Genomic DNA, 18,155 nt, shown 5'->3' on the forward strand with positions numbered 1-18,155 from the left:
TAAAAATCCTGCAAAATAAATAACCCTCAAAAGACATTTGGGGAGATAATGTTTGTGGTTTTGTGTATTTACATATGTATGAGTAGGGTCAGACAATGTAATCAACAGTCCCTATCCATGCTGTATTCTGATAATTCAGAGGTCAAAAGAAGATCTTAGCATTTAAATGGATTGTAAACATGTGATATCTCGGTATTCATCTCTCTTTGAAATGTACTGTGAATGATGGAGGAAAAAGCAAATGGCCTTATGTTAATTCATTAAGTACTGGTGATGGACCTCCTTCAAAGTCATCCTAATTTCTTTTTCTATTTCCCTATGTTAAGTTCTCCTCACATCTTCTATGGGTCATCTCAATTATCACTTCAAAGGTTTTTTTTCTCCTGCTGAAGATGGCTCATCTCAATTGATTGGACTCTTCCTGTTGGTATGCATACTTCCACCTTTTCATGTTCTCTGTATGTATAAATATCTCCTGTCTGTGTGTTCCAGTCTATGCATCCGAAGAAGTGAGCGGTAGCCCATGAAAGCTTATGCTGAAATAAATTTGTTAGTCTTTAAGGTGCCACAAGTACTCCTGTTCTTTTTGCGGATACAGACTAATACGGCTGCTACTCTGAAACCTAATTTCTTTTGTTCCCCAAGGAAATCTCAATTTGTCAAAAGACATGAAATTGTATAAAAGATCCTTGGGTCCTGATTCTGTCATCTCAGATCTGCTTAGACTTCATCAGGGGAAGTTTGAGTTGCAAGACTGAGATCCCAGTTATGCTGGTACGCCCTGAATATGAGATTTGGACACTGGACTATGACCTATGAACTGAATTCTAAAGGAACTCTTTGCAACTACAAAGCTTACCATCTCTGCTGTGAATCTGAACCTCAATGAACTGAACTCATGTCTGTATATATATTGATCTTTTAACCATACTCTCGGTCTTTTGTTTTTTAATACCTTTTAGTTTAGTTAATAAGAATTGGCTGTAGCGTGTATTTGGGTAAGATCCGAAACCCTGGTTAACCTGGGAGGTAATTGGTAGAACCTTTTCTTTTATATGAGGAAATAAGATTTACAAAAATTTTCAGCATACTTGATGTGAGTACCTGGAAGGAGGCCTGAGGCTGGATCACTTTAACGGAACTGTGTTGTTTGGACTTCTGAGTAACCAGTAAGGTAATAAAGAAGCTGTTTTATGCTGGCTTGGTGAATTTAAGAATTGGAATATCCACCTGTTTTGGGGGGTTTGGCTGCCCCATTCTTTGCAGTTCACCATAATTAAGTGACCAGAGCTGGCCCCCACTAGGACCTGGTCACATTAGCATCAGAGGCAAGCTCCCCGCAGACCAGGACACACCTACTCAAAGTGGCACCAATCTTGCCAGAAAAACAGATGCAAAACCTACAGATATATCCCCACTGCTACAATGCCCCACACTCCCACACCACACTTTTCAAGATCCCTCATCCTACACATACCTATCACAATATGGGGTGTACCTCATACAGTGCACTACATGCCCCAATAGCAACTATTTGGGTGAAGCCAGACAATCACTAGGCTCTCAAATGAACTCCCAAAAGATAACGATAAACAAAAACGCCACATCACCTGTGGGTGAACTTTTCATGAGTGACCTATCAGTCCTCATCCTCAAAGGAAACCTGTACAACACTTTCAAAACACATCTGGGAGCTTACATTCAAAACTTTACTAGACACTAAAATCATGGACTGAATAGACACACAATTTATGGCTTAATACAACAATCTATAACCCACTAACATCGCCCAAGAGATGCTTCTGCCCCCTTCATTCCTTTCCTCCCTATGACTGGAGCCACTTCAAGCCACTTCATCTTGAATGGTCCTCTGAAATGTGTGTTAATTACTTATGCTAAACAATCTGTTCCCCCTTGTATTTAGCTGTGATACTCTAAGGGCTTGGCTACACTTGCAGCTGTAGAGCGCTTTGAGTTAAACCAGCCTTCGGAGAGTACACTACGGAAAACGCTCCAGTCTGTCCATACTGACAGCTGCAAGCGCACTGGCGTGGCCACATTTGCAGCATTTCCAGCGGCATTGGGAGCGGTTCATTATGGGCAGCTATCCCAGCATTCAAGTGGCTGCAACGTGCTTTTCAAATGAGGGGGGTGGGGTGGAGTGTGTTGTTTGTATGTGGGGGGGGGGAAGAGAGTGGGATTTTGGAGTGCTGAGAGTGTGTCAGCAAGCTATCTTGTCAGTTCAGATCCCCCTAGCCCTCCTGCCTCTCACTCACTCAGTAAACGTTTGCTTTGCCCCATTGCAGATAAGCAGCCGCTGTCTGAAACGGAGCTCTGAAAAGGCACTTCCGCATTCCTCAGCCAATTTCATAACAAAGAGACGAGAGGCCACTTAACTTAAGAGGATTATGGGACGTTTCCGGAGGTCAATCAGAATGCTGCAACTTAACTCCCTGTTTACACTGGCCCTGGAGCGTCTCAGCCAATACACAACAGCCGTTATCCCTCTCACTGAGGTGGAATACCTGGAGTGCTCTAGCCAGAGAGTCAGAGCGCTCTACGTGCCTTGCCTTTGTGGATGGGGATCAAGGTAGAGTGCTCTGGGAGGCTTTATTGCGATATAAAGTGCCAGTGTTGCCAAGCCCTAAAACATTGCCTACACTACAATTTATTTCAGTATAATTTACATCGCTCAGGGGTGTAAATAATTCACACCCTGAGTGACCTAAGTTATACCAACCTATGTGCCGGTGTAGAAAGTGCTAGGTCAGCGGGAGAAATTCTCCTGCCAACACAGCTACCGCCCATCATAGGAGGTGGAGTAATTAAGCCAAATTAACCAACTCCCCTGTTACCTTAGTGCGTCTCCACCACTGTAAGTAGTGTAGTGCCAGTGCTACTCAAACTGGTGGTCTGTGGACCAGTGCCGGTCCGCAAGCCATTGGCTGATGGTCTGCGGCGCGTTTCCAGGAAAGAAAGAGAGAAATAATAGTATAATTTAAAAAATCACACCGGAATTCCACCAAGAATAATGATCAGTCGATAAAAGTTGACAATATTAAATAATAATATTTTTTCCAAAGCACATATTATAATATTGATAATTATGCCATAGCGCTACAGCATGTTTTGCATGAGACGTGCGAGCGCGCGCTTAACACGCTCCTTCGCATATAAAGACCCCGCCCCACTGGCAGTTACCATTGAGAAGTTGAACAGAGAGCGTCATACTGGTCTCTGCACATTTGTTATTTGGGACCCCGCCCAAACCCACTGATCTGAGAATTTAAGTACTAATAATATTATAAATTTTATTATTTTCTATCCTATCCTGCTGTATCCCTTACAAAGTAGATAGAGAGAACTGGGCACCACACACCTATAGCCAAATAGACAGTCCTTGTAGGAGCAGGATTTTATAATTGTACTATAAGAATTGATGTAAACTTAGATTTCATTCTGCCAGCCACCTTTTTTGAAGAACAGAAAGGAATGACCGTCTGAGACTGGGATCCTGTTTCCAATATGCATTACAATTAGGACCGGTTATAAACGTTAGTTAATAAGAGACAGGATTTTGTATTGTGTCTATGATAAACAGATTAGAGAAATGTTGGGGGCCTGAAGCCCCAATGTGAATTGTTTTAGTTATAAGATTTAGCAAGGCTTGATTTACAGTGTATTCTGCTGAATATAAAATACTGCTGTATGTATACCTTTGAAGGTTTCTGTGAGAGACTGTTTGTGTGAATGAGGAATGAATGCATCAGGAAAAGATAAGGCGTGAAAGCCATCACAAATGTCCAGATGGTCAAGAAAAAGTGAGAGACTTGGAAAGTCCAGGAGACAATCAGAAAACATCCTTTGTATCCAATGCTAAACATGTTAGCAGCACTGATGACCTCCGAGGTGAGGCAGGCACCCCCGAAGGCAAGACAACAAATAGGAGACAATGATGGGAAGCCTAACAATAACCATCAAATGATAACAGCAGAAACCCCCAAGATTAACACCTCTGAAGGACTAATGATTACAGGATGACATTGCAAAATGCATGGACTCAAATGGGAATTTACAACTATAAAGCTGGGGTGTTTTCCCATGGAACTCTGGATTCAGTCCTGCAAAGCCTCGGAGCATCAGATCGAGACCAACAGAGCCCAGCTCCTCACTCGTGCTCAATCTAACTGGCCATGAGATTGACTCGAGCTACAACAGACTGGTAACTATAAACATCAACTGGCAGGACTGTGTGTGTGTGAGTGTGTGTGAGAGAGAGACTGTTCCCTCTGAAAAGATCCCGTGTGCTTTGTATGAGCATAACATCCTTGCTTCCTCCATATCCATATATCGTTTCATACATGCTCTCATTGTTCTGACTTCTTCTAGAATCAAACCTACGTGTTTCTGCCAGGAAGTTCTCGAAATTCCTCACTTTCTCACTCTATATCTTTCAGACAGGTAAATCTTATTTTTGACGTTCATTATTCTTTCCATATGTTCAAACCATCTTAACTTTCCAATTATTATCCTGTTTGCAATTTAATTTTAAAATTTATATTATCTTCTTATCCTAACATTACTTACCCTATTAATCAATGTTCTCCCGCACATATTTCTGAATAAAAGCATTCCCTCCGCATTTATTCGTCTTTCATCCTAATATCATAAATTTAAGTATATACTCGGGGTAATGGAATTTATATTAATTATTTTTATGCCTAATTTACAGATGGCGAAGCGAGGCACAATTGACATATTTATCAAGCAGAGACATCCGGTTGCTGAACACACAAGTAATTCTGCATCAGATGACGGCAATGTAAATGAAACCAAAGTATTGTTAACAAAAAGAATTTGTACTAACTTTACTCGGAAATATGACTCCTCATACATTCAGTTCGGTTTTGTAGCCACAAATGATAGTGGAGTGCCAAAACCGCAGTGCGTTATTTGTGGCGATGTGTTGGCTAATGACGCAATGAAGTCGTCAAAGCTCAAGAGCCATTTAAATTCAAAACATAATGAAATTAGTTCAAAGCTGAAAGAGTTATTCGAAAGAAAGCAAGTTGATTTAAAAGGCTGTCAGAAAGAGATCTTTGAAGTGTCACACATAAATACTTGTGCTTTGCAAGCTTCTTATAAAGTAGCGCTTCGCATTGCGAAGGATAAAAAGCCATACACAATCGGTGAGAGACTAGTGATAGGCTGTATTAAAGATGTCTGCATGGAAATGCTGGGCGAGACAGTGGCAAAGAAAGTGGCTCAGGTTCCACTTTCAAATGACACTATAGCTCGACGAATTCACGATCTGGCTCACGATATGGAAGATCAGCTCATAGGACAGATTAAATTAGCAAAGTACTTTTCTTTGCAGCTTGATGAATGTACAGACTTTGCTAATACGGCAATTCTGATGGTGTATGTATGCTTTGAACATGAGGGTGATTTGAAGGAAGAGTTTTTGTTTGCTGCTTCACTACCAACAAAAACAACTAGTTCTGAAGTGTTCAAGACTGTGAGCGACTACATCGTTAACAAATGTGGGTTGGATTTCAAGTTTTGTGTAGGTGTATGTTCTGATGGCGCTGCCACAATGACAGGACAGCATTCTGGAGTGGTTACCCAGATTAAGGTGCTTGCACCAGAATGCAAGTCGACACACTGCTTCCTTCATGGAGAAAGTCTTGCAACAAAATATGTCAACAGAACTAAACAGTGTGCTCAGCAAGGTCGTAAAAATTGTGAACCATGTAAAGGCGAATGCTTTAAATTCGAGACTATTCGCTGCATTATGTGATGATATGGGAGCTGATCATAAACAGCTCCTATTGCATGCCGATGTATGTTGGTTATCGAGGGGAAAAGTCCTGTCAAGGGTATTTGAGCTCCGAAACGAGCTTGCCGAGTATCTTCAGGACAAAAAACCAAATTGGTCACAATTGTTCCGAGATGTGGATTGGATAGCCAAACTGGCTTATTTGGCTGATATCTTTGCCATCTTTAATGATCTCAACAACTCCATGCAGGGAAGGATGGCTTTGTGTCTTACAATGGCAGACAAGATCGACGGACAGAAACAAAAGCTAAAAGCATGGAAGAGTCGAGTGTCAAGAGATTGTTATGACATGTGTCACAACTTAGTGACAATCATCGCCGATACAGGCAAAGACCTTGATGTTACATCTCTACGAAACATCATCAGTGAGCACTTGATGAATTTGGCAGAACGTTTTGAGTTTTACTTTCCAGCAGAAGAAGATCCACAGAAAGGGACTGGATGGATCTGAAATCCGTTTATTCCATTGAAAGATGACTTAACTGTCACTATGGAGGATAAACTGTTGGCGCTGGCTGCTGACGAAAGACTGAAAATGAGTTTCAAAAACTACAACATCACTTGCTTCCTTTTGGATAAAAGTGAAAGCAGAATATTCTGAGCTTACTGAAATTGCTCTGAAAACTCTTCTCCCATTTCCTTCAACATACCTCTGCAAGACTGGCTTCTCAACCATAAGTGTCATTAAGACAAAGTACAGGAATAGTATGGATAGTCATTCTCCATTGGGTGTGGCACTGTCCTCAATTGAACCACAACTAGATAAGCTGACAAAGAAGAAGCAGGCTCACCTTTCACATTAGTAAAGGTTAAGGTTTTAACATGCCTATTATTGTGTTAATAAATTTTTTTTATAGCATCTTTGTTAGGAGACTTTGCTGGTTTGATTTTTTAATATTTTTTATTTGTATTGTAATATTGTATTATTTGTTTACAAAATAAACATTAAAATAAAAGTTGGCAGACATTTTTTATTTTATTCATTATATTGTTTCCGATATAAATTAATATTATTATGAATGTTCAAATAATATTTTCTTGGATCATAAACGAATAATAGTCATTTTATTCTCTCCACACAGACGCACAGCCTTTCAGTCAGTCTTCAATGTATTTAAATGGGAACATCTCCACATGTATGCCACACTCCCATTCCAATTAATACAGTGAAGAATGTTAGTTTTTCTGATCTGATGTGCTACGTGCCTATGCGAAAACGATGATAATACGGCACAAATATGGTACCGGCTCCTGGCAAATATGGTACTGATCCCTGGCACATAGGGGGGGGGAAAATTGCCAGTCTGCCATATCAGATAGTTTAAGAAGCACTTCTGTAGATGCAGCCTGAAGAAGAGCTCTGTGTAAGCTCAAAAGCTTGTCTCTCTCACCAACAGAAGTTGGTCCAATAAAACAGTTACCTCACTCACCTTGTCTCTCTTGTAACAAGGTAGTAAGGAAAGCAGTATTATTTTCAAGAGGTAAGTTTCAAGCCAGCAAATGTTCTGGTGACTACTGGTGAGATTTTAGGTGTATTTGCATCAATTTGGGTTGATTTCTTTCTGCCTTTTCCAGGTATCTTGTAAGAAAATAGCCTAAAAACACCAAACTACCAAAATAATTATCAATTTGTTGGGATCCTAGGAGCCACATCCACCCTCATTATTTTGTGAGCTATCCCTAGCAAAATTTTTCACAGGCTGCTAACTAACCATTTGTAGACTTGGGAGGGGACGACGTGGGGGCGGATGACACACACAAAGAAACAAAACTAGAGGAATAAACTGTTGGAAAAAAAGCCCGGGAGAAGAGAGAAAAAAATCTGAAAAAAAGGAGAAGGCAAGAGGCTGAGGAACTGACAAGAGGGGAAAGTGGACAGACAGAACAGAGAGATAAAGGAGAGAGAAAGTAGAATAGAATTGGGGGGAAAGGTAATGGTAAGGGAAAACATTTAAAACAGAAATAAAAATTTACAACAGTTGAATTATGACTTGTTAGGTTTAGGAAGTTCAAAAATTTAGCTGGACTGAATCTGCAGCTCACCAGAATATTTCCTATAGTTGAGTCAACCAATAAGCATTTCACTTTTGCCACACACCCACACTAGTCTTACAACTACCAACTTATCACAAATACAAAGAACAGAGTTGCAACCCTTATTTACTCAAGAACACTTACATGTATGACTAGTGTATTTATTTAGGCAACCATGTGGGGACTAAAAGTTTAATACCAATACTCTCACACATACATTTTGAAAAGAAGAGTTAGATAACTTTAAAACTGAGGTTGAGACTTGTCCTTAACTCATGCCATTGGGCAGGTATATGAGAGAGCACAATATTTTAAGATAAAGATGGAGAGTCAGCCTTAGCTTTGGGAAATATTTTTATTTTGAAAACAGACAGGTCTGCTGAAGTGATAACAGCAAGATAAAAGAATCTACGTAACTAGGGTTCAGTTCAAACACTAGGGCAGTGCAGTTTGATAAGGGAATGCTTTCAATGTTTTAAACAAACATCACTTATGTATAAAACGTGTGCATAAAACAAGTAACATTCAAGATTACTTTAACTGAAAGATCAAAGAAGATATATTTTCCATATTTCTAGTATGTGTAGTTGACAACAGTTGTGTGTAATTAGTTTCTTCTGTTTGTGCAGATAGTTTACATAGCAACATAGAGAAATATCAATTTAAAATAGGAAATTGATTGAAGATACACAAAAACTAACCAGGGGACTCAGGAGTAGGTGTAGCAGCTAAAACTACTACTTACCCCTTTTCTGAAACTGATTCAGCTTCAAAATTGATTGTGTCATTTTAATATACCACATACATACAACTAGGAGTGAGGGGGGCATTAAAGAGACATCTTTGGCCATCCCACTAGAGCAAAAGAAGTCTCTTTCTTCAGCCAGGGTGTGTTGAGAGAGCAAAAGGATTACCTGTTTGTCCAAGATTTCTTTATCTAAAACACCTCACTGCTGTTAGTTAGAAGGGAGAATAGGATTGTTGTCAGCCTTCCCCCACAGGAACTCCTGCTGAGCCACTAACTCTGGATAATTAACTGTGTGCAGACAGATTAAATGGCTCCATTCTGCTAGAATCCTGACAATTTTTTGGCAGAGGCAGAAAGCTTCTCACAGACATCCTATTTGGAGCTTTTCTTCTGAAACTCATTAGTTGATGTCTCACGTCCTTGGAGGCATGATTCCCTGCCATTCCATCTTCTTAGATAGCAGAAAGTCCCTGGAATGTAACACTTTCCCTCCTACCACTGGGCACAAGCGCAATGGCATTTCCATAGCAAGTTCCAGCGGAACGTCAGAGCATTTCTAATCAGTAATACATAAGGATAAAGTTTCTGTTTGTTGGATGGCTGGGGATGGGAAAGTGAGTACAGCTTCTCATTCCTATGAAAACCCTCCTCTACTCTTCTTCCCTTTGTCCTTCTCTTGCCCTTCTTTCCCATCACAAGATCTGCCTTGCCAACCCTCAGCCCTGGCTCACTGCTAACATTAGCTTCCTCTCATGCTCCAGAGCTTCTTTGGCAGAAATCCGATGACTAGACTGATTTCCTCCACTACAAATTTGTTATCTTCCTAGCTAACAACTCCATTTCTCTAAATTAGTTGAATCTCACACCCACTATCCAGGCACATTTGACTCACTTCTTAAACCCTCTTCTACCTCCTGCCTCCACTTTTCTCCCCACCCAGGACTACCCCAAATTCTTCCAAGAGAACATTGACAAAACATGGTGTGACCTTCCCTCTCCCTTCAGTCTCCCTTCCCTTCTGACAACTCTCTACGTCTCCTTCTCCTCTGTCACAGACAAAGTTTCTCATCTTCCTTCCACCTGTAACCCTCCACTTGCCCCGGTGACCCCATCTCATCTCCTGATGTCTCTCATGTCCACTCCCATTCCCTACCTTATCCTTCCCCTTAATCTTTCTTCCTTCACAAGTATGCTCTAGTCTCTCTCATCTTAAAAAACTCTACTTTTGTCCCCACTTGCCTTTCAGCTACCCACCTCATCTCCCTTTCATCTCTACACTCCTTGAACATGCTGTTTACAATCCCAGTCTGGAGTTCCTCTCCTCCAATTCCATTCCAGACCCCCTCCGATCTGGGTTTTCCCCTCTCGCACCCCATTGAAACCCCTCTCACCAAGGTCTCTAGTGACCTCTGTGACACTGCACGCCATATTCTTCACAATGATATTATGATGATTATGACATAATTAGGATATATTTTAATAAAATAAGTCATGTGAGATGTCATTGGAAAAGTTATGATTTGCTGAATATTATTATCCTATTTGTATGCATGTATCATTTTTGTATCTAAAGTTATGAATATTGACTATGTATCTGTATTTCAAATGTAGTTACACCTGGGTAACGCCCACTAGACAAAATGCTCTCAGTCTAGATAGTGGGTGGGGAAGGGCCTATTGTGGGCAATAGGCCATTAGATAAAAACAACAGGCCTTAGGAAAAGCTTTCTCCCAGCTGATGTGCCTTCCTGAGAACACTCCAAACAGTCTGTGAGTAACGGATGCTATAACTCTACAAGGACATGTGGTCAGACCACATGATGGTGGACTCCATCTTGGGATGTCAGTATTTTTCCACAGACTGATCTGAGAACCAAGCTTTGAAACAAACCGTTCCTGCCATATGCAAAAGTTATATAAGGCAGGGAGTGACAGTCTGGTGTTCTTCATTCCCCACACAAGAAGACTCTTGGAAACACCTGAGGAACAAAGACTGAACTGGGGGAAGTGCTGGACCCAGGCTAAAGGGATTTCTAGCCTGTGAATGAAACACCTGGGGATTCCAAGCAGTAAAGCAAGTGCAGCTTGCCCCATAAGAGTCTGCAGCCTGCTGATATCATCTCTTAGCTTGAGTTTGTTTATTTGCTAGGTAATCTGCTATCTGTTTAATATCACTTATAATCATTTACAATCTATCTTTTGTAGTTAATAAACTTGTTTCTGCTTTATTTAAAGCAGTGAGTTGGAGTTAAGTGTGTGGGAATCATAACTCAAGGGTAAAGGCTGTTGCATTTTCCTCTCCACAGTGAGGGAGGGGGCAAATTTTATGAGCTTACACTGTACAGTTCCCTGTGCAGCGCAAGACGGTATAATTTTGGGTTTATACTCCACAGGGGATCTGTACCTGGGGAACTGGGAGTAGCCTTAGCTGTAGCCTTCGATGCAGGGGCTGGCCAGAGAGTCTCCATGTAACTGCAGCTGGGAGTGTCCCTACCTGCATGTATGCTGGTGAAAGTGCAGGCCGGAGGGCTCTGCAGCTTGTCACAGCATCACAGTGTGAGAGGGAGTCCAGCATGCCGGGTCAGGGAGCTCAGTGGTACCCCAGTTCCTGGTGGTACCCCAGAGGGAACCCGTCACAACCTCTTTCTAGCCAAAGCTCAGAACCAGAACCAGTACTGCATCCTCATCCTCTGTGACTTGTCAGCCACCTTGTACACCATCAGCCAAGCTCCTCTTGAAATCTTGTCCTCCCTTGGCTTCAATGCCTGTCCTCTGGTTTTCCTCCCATCTCTCTAATTGCTACTTCAGCACATCTTTTGGAAGATCTTGCTCCCTCTCAATTTTTTGGGAGAAGGGATTTCTCAGAGCTGTCCTGGATCCACTTCTCTTCTCCCTTTACATCGTATCTGTGGATAACCTCATGCACAAATACAAATTCAACTACCATCTCTATGGTGACAATTTAGAGATTTACTTCCTTATTTCTCCTAACTAAAATCTAAGCCTGACTCTCGGACACCTCTTTGTGAATGTCAAGCTCAATGTGGCTAAAAACAGAAAGTCTCATGTTCCTCTCTGCTCCCACTACCTCCTTTCTCTGCTACCATCGACAAAACTGCACCATCCTTCTCATCACTCAGACATGTAACTTGGATTTCATCTTCAATTCAGACCTCTCTTTCTGCCCTCATATCCAGGCTCTGTTTAAATCTTACTGATTCTTTCTGTGTAACTTCTTATTCACCCACACAACTAAAAACCTTTTCCAGACTCTTATCTCAATTATTGCAATATTTTTCTTTCTGGCCTTGATAAATGCCATCTTGTCCCACTCATATGCATTCAGCATACTGCTGCAAAGATCATTTTCCTAGCCCATCACGTTGACCACATCACCCGTTTCTTCGCATCTCTCCACTGGTTCACCCTTCTCCATCACATCTAATAAATAATTTGTCTTCACTTTCTATGTCCTTCACAGTCTCTCAAATCACTTTTGAGATGTTGACCCCTGTCGCCAATCAGCCAAGGACACCAGTCTCCACTTGTTAAATTTTCAAACAAGCACCCTTGTGCTTTCTCCTGGGAAGAGTGCCTAGTAAACATCTGCAAAGCTACCTCATTATCCTCCTTCTAGCCCCTTCTTAACTCTCTCCTCTTCCATGAAAGCTTGACAGCAGCTAGACTGCTGGTATGCTAAGACCACTTCCGATCAAGTTGACCAGCATTGTGTCACTGTTTTCTTGTCCTATTCCATCTGTCTGTATCCATCATCTGTTGTCTCTAGTATTATACTGTAAGCTCTTTGGGGCAAGGACAAATCTTTTTTGTTCTTCGTTTGTACAGTGCTTAGCGCAATGGTCCTGGTATATGACTAGGGCTTCTAGGTGCTACAACAATACACATAAGTCCTTTTCCTAACAGAAAAATATATTTGTCATACTTTACAATCCTAAAGACTGCACTCTATTTAATAGAATCAAGTTAAAAAAATAAACAAAAAATTTATTCAGCAATAAACACAAACATTCCCAACTGCTATTCCTGCTTAGTACACTAACATAGTGTTACTTTATAGTGTGCGTAATGCCACAGTAATCAGGTACTTATACTAAATTAAAAACCATCAACTAGACAGCACTAACCCATTTGGAGCCTCATTTAGGAACCCCTATTGCCAACTTCTACTACCAGCTATTCAAGTAGAAGCAATTATGTTGTCAGGAATAAGGGATAAAGAACTAACTGACTTAATCAATTAGTGTGTTAATAAAGAGCTCTGAAGATGAAAACACTAAGTATTAATAAACACACACAACCACAATCCAATGATAATGCCTTGCATCATGCCCCGAAGGCACCACACATAAGATTTGGCCAGCTACAAGGGAAGTAAATTCCAAAGGCAAGAGAGAGTCACTGAGATAGTCTTGCTATTGATCTTTTAAAGGTACAAGTGCGTTTATACCTTTTTAGGGGAAAATGAGATTGGCGTCTGGTCAATGGTATCAAAGGCTGCTGACAGATGTCAGAGGGTCAGAATGACAAGAAAAACTGCTGAGCAGAGATCTAATTCACAGAGTCAATACTTTTGTTTGTTTGTTTTTTTTTTTTTAAAGAAGAAGCCATCATGCTGAAAGAGTCCAGAGGACAGAGAAATCTGAATCTTAAAAGAGGAAGAACAGAAGGAACACTGGCGTCTGTGCCTGTATGTTGATTCAGGGAGCACCAAAATCTTGACTTGCAAATTGATACAAATATCTCAGGAACATAAGAGGAGGAGAATAACTGCAACTTGGGGGGAAGTAGCAAGGCTATTTCAGATCTTTTTTCCTGTAAAGTACAGTTAACTGGTAAAAAGCACCTCCACATTTAACACAGATCAAATGCCTGATGTTCAGGGGGAAAATAATCTTGTTTTTTAGAAAGTATCTCCATCTTCTTTCTGGCAGCCAGAGATTTATAGCCCTAGTCATCTTAGTCAGGTTCCTCAGTTATCTTTGTGAGATTCCTTGGGAGCTTTATAAGGCATGCAGTGAACTTTTCCCACCTATATATGATCACAATTTGACCCTAACTGCACAATATCTGCTTTACACAAAAAGGTTTTGTTCCGTTCAACATGCTGCAAGAGGCTAAGATTTCTAATGCTTTTCTCCTTCTGCAGTCAGGGCCGGCTCTAGAGGTTTTGCTGCCACAAAAAAAAAAAAAAAAAAAAAAAAAAGCCACAATCGCGATCTGCGGCAATTCAGCGGGAGGTCCTTCACTCCGAGCAGAAGTGAGGGACCCTCCGCCGAATTGCCGCCGAATAGCTGAAAGTGCCGCCCCACTCTGGAGTGGCCGCCCCAAGCACCTGCTTGATAAGCTGGTGCCTGGAGCCAGCCCTGTCTGCAGTGGTTGTCCAGGTTGGGATTTTTTTTGGGGAGGTGGGGGCGTGAGCATCTTGTTATCTTTAATCAAAGCTGGGAATGTTTGCTTGGCCCATTCTATATTTCATTCTAAGTATGACTTAAGAAAAAAGAAATTTCACTCCCATCTTAGCTTTCACAGCAATTCAAACTATATTCTATCCTACAGTAAGCTTGTTTGTCATTGAGCCCATGACATTTAGTGAAATTTGTCAGTTAAATGTTCAATAAAGCACCTCATTTAGCGTGCTAATCGAGCTAGTTCAAATTGAGGAACAAGGCTTTCGCTTGTTCCGGCTTAACCTGACTTTAGGCATTAAACAATGATTTTTTCTGTGTACTCCAAGACTTTTAAAAATCTTTCATTGACTGTAATTTTGCAATTTGAGCTGGGTAATATAAAATTCTAATGCCAAATTTTTAAAAAGATTACAAGAAACAAACCTAGGAAAAATATTTTCATTCTGACCTACCTGCAGAAGTGTGTGCATCTAGACGGCTATCTCCAGCCTCCTCGTCCTTGTCTTTCTGTGCCTTTATCCACTTAAAAAATTAAACAGCCCACTTGTTCCCCAACCCCCACCCACAATATCTACAATAAGAAAGTGATGTTGCAGGGCTCCAATTTCATTCAATACCCAGCCCATTTGTAGATTTCTCAGGTGCTAATTGTAGCTGTACTTCTACCATAAAAGGTGAAAAATAGGGATTTGCCAGAGGCTTTATTTGTAATCTGTTTAAAACAACAACAGAGCTCAAAAACACCACTCAAGCACCACTGCAAAAGTGCCCAGTGTTCTGTTCAACTAACACTTCAGAATCCATATCTGATAAGTAACCTAGAACAGAGATTCTTGAATCGTGGTCCATGAACAGCGGGCACATTGTGTTGATATCTCTGCCTTACTTCTAGTTGCTAAATTGCATTAAGAGATAGCTAAAATATATTAACAACTTTTTAATAGTACTTTTCCACATAAGCAATTGCTGTAGTTCCACAATGAGGATACACAAGTCCTGAATGAGAGGTGTTCCACATGATAGTGAGTGGGAAGAAAGACAGTCCATAAGACTATCTCTCTATGAAAACTCTCATTGAGTGGACCACTTTAACAATCCGCTGAACTACAGACTGTGTGAAATGCTGGGGAAAATTTTATATTATATATATTGACAACAATCAAGGTCTGCTAAAAACAAAAACATATGAAATATGTACAGAAAAAATTGTGCATAACCACTAGATATTTCAAACCTCTCAATTATTTATAAATGCAGCTTATCTTTCTTTTTAAGTTATGAAAACAAATTGAGATGTATTGATAAAAAACAAATCCATGCAGTAAGCAGTTTAAAAGTCACTCTAATATAAAGTAAAAACAGCCTAACCTTATGTTTTCAGCACCACAAGCAAGAGACCCACAATCTTCCAAAGACTTTCAGCACAAAGCAGAACACAGGCTTCTCCTAATGACAGGCCTAAATAACATGGATCAGCACCAACCAACAGATTACCTTCTAACGAGACACCAGCTTTACCAATTTCTCATTTAAAAAAAAAAAGTGCTCCCTGGACCTGTTCCTACTCCCACTCAAGACAATGACACAACATCCACTGATTTCAGCAGAGCAGTACTGCGCCTTAAAGTCTGACTGCTATTGACACTAAATTCCATTTCCCCACAGGCACATGCAGCTTATTTACTGACCATAAAATGAGTAATTATGCAGAAAAGAAACAGTTGCCTAGGAACCTCTTCTTCTTTAACTGCCCTGATCAAGTCACCTGTTTCAGAACAGCTAACATAGCTCTTTTCAAGCAGTGAACAGACATTTCCTTTTAAAATCAAGCACGGGAGGGTGAGGGGGAGGGAAGAATGTATATAACTCAGCATTAAAGGGCACTTCACAACCATAGAGCAAGACAGAGGAGTTCTGCAACATATGCAGAAAACTTAGAATTACACCTCTACCCCAATAGAATGCTGTCCTCGGGAGCCAAAAAAATCTTACCTTGTTACAGGTGAAACCGCGTTATATTGAACTTGCTTTGATCCGCCGGAGCACCCAGTCCCGCCCCCCCGGAGCGCTGCTTTACCATGTTGTATCCGAATTCGTGTTATATCGAGTCACGTTATATCGGGGTAGAGGTGTACCTTACTGAGCCATTTGCCTTCTAAAACTTCTTAATTCCAAAGGAATATATTTTCTTTTCAAAATAACACCTCAGTTCCAAGATTCATTGCTTCATGTAAGGGCAATCAACAAACATTACTACAATTTAGTCACCATCAGTCCAAAAATTTGAGCTTGTGAATACTACAACTTCTCAAAACATCAGTTTAACCCTTCAGCTTTTTTATTCTACCAATATAACATGATTTAAACGTCGACAAGTAGGAATCCATAGATTAACACTTGATACCCAATCCTCAGTGTCTGAGGTAATGCTACAGATGGTTAACTAACGGAAGCTGCAAGTGTCTAGACAGCAGCATGGATAAAAATCAATTTTTTTTAAAAAAATATCAAAAATAGGTTTTTGTTTTTTTGATAAAATGCTTTTTGAGGAAAAAACTTATCTAAAGCTAGTTTTAATTAAGATACATTATAGATCAAAGATATCATCATGGAATAGGGATTATAAATTCTAATTCTATAGTATGAGACAATATATTCATGTAATGTTTAAGAACAGTTTTCTAAATTAGTTCCAATAGTTCATGGATTAGGGACCCAATTTTATGAGGTTCCAGGGGATTCTGTACAGATTATTTAGGTTAATCTTTCTATCTACCCAATGGGGCTCAGTGCTCAGTCTAGAAGATACCATCAAAGATGCTTCGTTTTGCAGTTCTCGAACTGTGGATTTGTGTCTCCAGAGGTAACATGCTTGTCAACAGCAAAAATCTTTTTAAATAAATAAATAAATAAATATATAGAGTTGAGAAATAACAGATCTCAGCTCTATTGTCCTTCTGCAAATTTGTGTACGGAGAGGCAATCCTTTACTTCTCTCTAAAAGTGCAAAGTTTCAAAAAGTTCAATGAATAGAAGATTGTTGGGGGGCAGAATAGATCTGGACAAGGAGAAGAAGTCTGGAGAGAAATGGGAGAAGGGAGGGACATATGCTTGTTTTGTTAAATTTTGTGTGTTTGCTGTTGAAGAAAAAAAATCCAAAATACTTAACATTGTTGTTTTAGTTAAATAAAACAATTTAAATGTCTGTCTAGCGATGTTCTCCTCCTAATACAGCATGGCAAGAAAATCCTCCAAATATTAATGATTAACCTGTTGAATTGGAGATAGTTATGAAGTCATCGGGAGGTGAAGTATCTGCTTCAATTACCTTTGGTAAATGGAATAACCCAACAATCGTTCATTTTCTGATATGGCTGTAAAACTAATCAAACAAAATAAATCACTGTTTAAAAATGTATAGTGTGTACTGTACCTTCTAAAAATGAAACCTACATCTATCTCTGAGTTGTGAAGAATATGTATTAAGCTTATAAAAACCAACAAGAATGCACTTTTATGTAGAAAACCATGATTAAGTCAAGTCTTCCTGACTAGTGATTTAAATCATGATTTAAATCAATTTGATTTAAATCAAATCCACCCTGCTAGATACCATGAAATGAAATTCAAAGTTTCCCCTTTCTTAACAAATGCACTTCTCACTGCCGTTATCTAAAGACTTCAAGATTCACACAGAGTGCACATTACCAAAGAAAGACTAAAAGCATTAGAGGCATGGGATCACAGTCAGCCCAAAGAGCATGCTCTCAAAGGGTGAAAATATTCTGCATAAGTCTACTCAAACTTTGGGTAGTTAGACTGGCTCTGCTGACCTTCCTATCATGGTACAAATAAAAAACATTCCAATAAGAACAGGTAACTGAGCTGTAGTTATCTGTCTCCATCAACAAGGCTAAACAAAAGCAGATACCTCTTGCAGATGCTGCTCCAGTTCACTAACAGAATGACCATTAAAGTGCAGTGTGGGAAGCAGCATTGTTGGACTGCACTGGGGAGGACCACAAGGTGTGGCTTCAACACCAGTGTTTCACCATCCATATTGGTGTTACACTAGCATAGACAACAGCATAGCAGGCAGAGGAAG

General features: G+C 40.2%; 1 protein-coding gene across 3 annotated transcripts in view; it reads right to left on the bottom strand.

Annotated features, from left to right (window-relative positions):
- The window catches only part of MBOAT2 (membrane bound O-acyltransferase domain containing 2), a 191,106-nt gene that overhangs the window by 125,832 nt on the left and 47,119 nt on the right, over positions 1-18,155 (bottom strand). The window contains exon 1 of one of the 3 annotated variants that reach the window (XM_039528944.1): positions 15,419-15,440. The exons of the other annotated variants lie outside the window; for them this stretch is intronic. The gene's annotated coding sequence lies outside the window, so the exon portion shown is untranslated. Of the gene's footprint in view, positions 1-15,418; positions 15,441-18,155 lie in introns of those variants that run through there. 3 annotated transcript variants of the gene reach the window in all.

The sequence above is a fragment of the Mauremys reevesii genome, linkage group 3 (assembly GCF_016161935.1).
Source record: "Mauremys reevesii isolate NIE-2019 linkage group 3, ASM1616193v1, whole genome shotgun sequence".
NCBI classification, from domain to species: domain Eukaryota; kingdom Metazoa; phylum Chordata; order Testudines; family Geoemydidae; genus Mauremys; species Mauremys reevesii.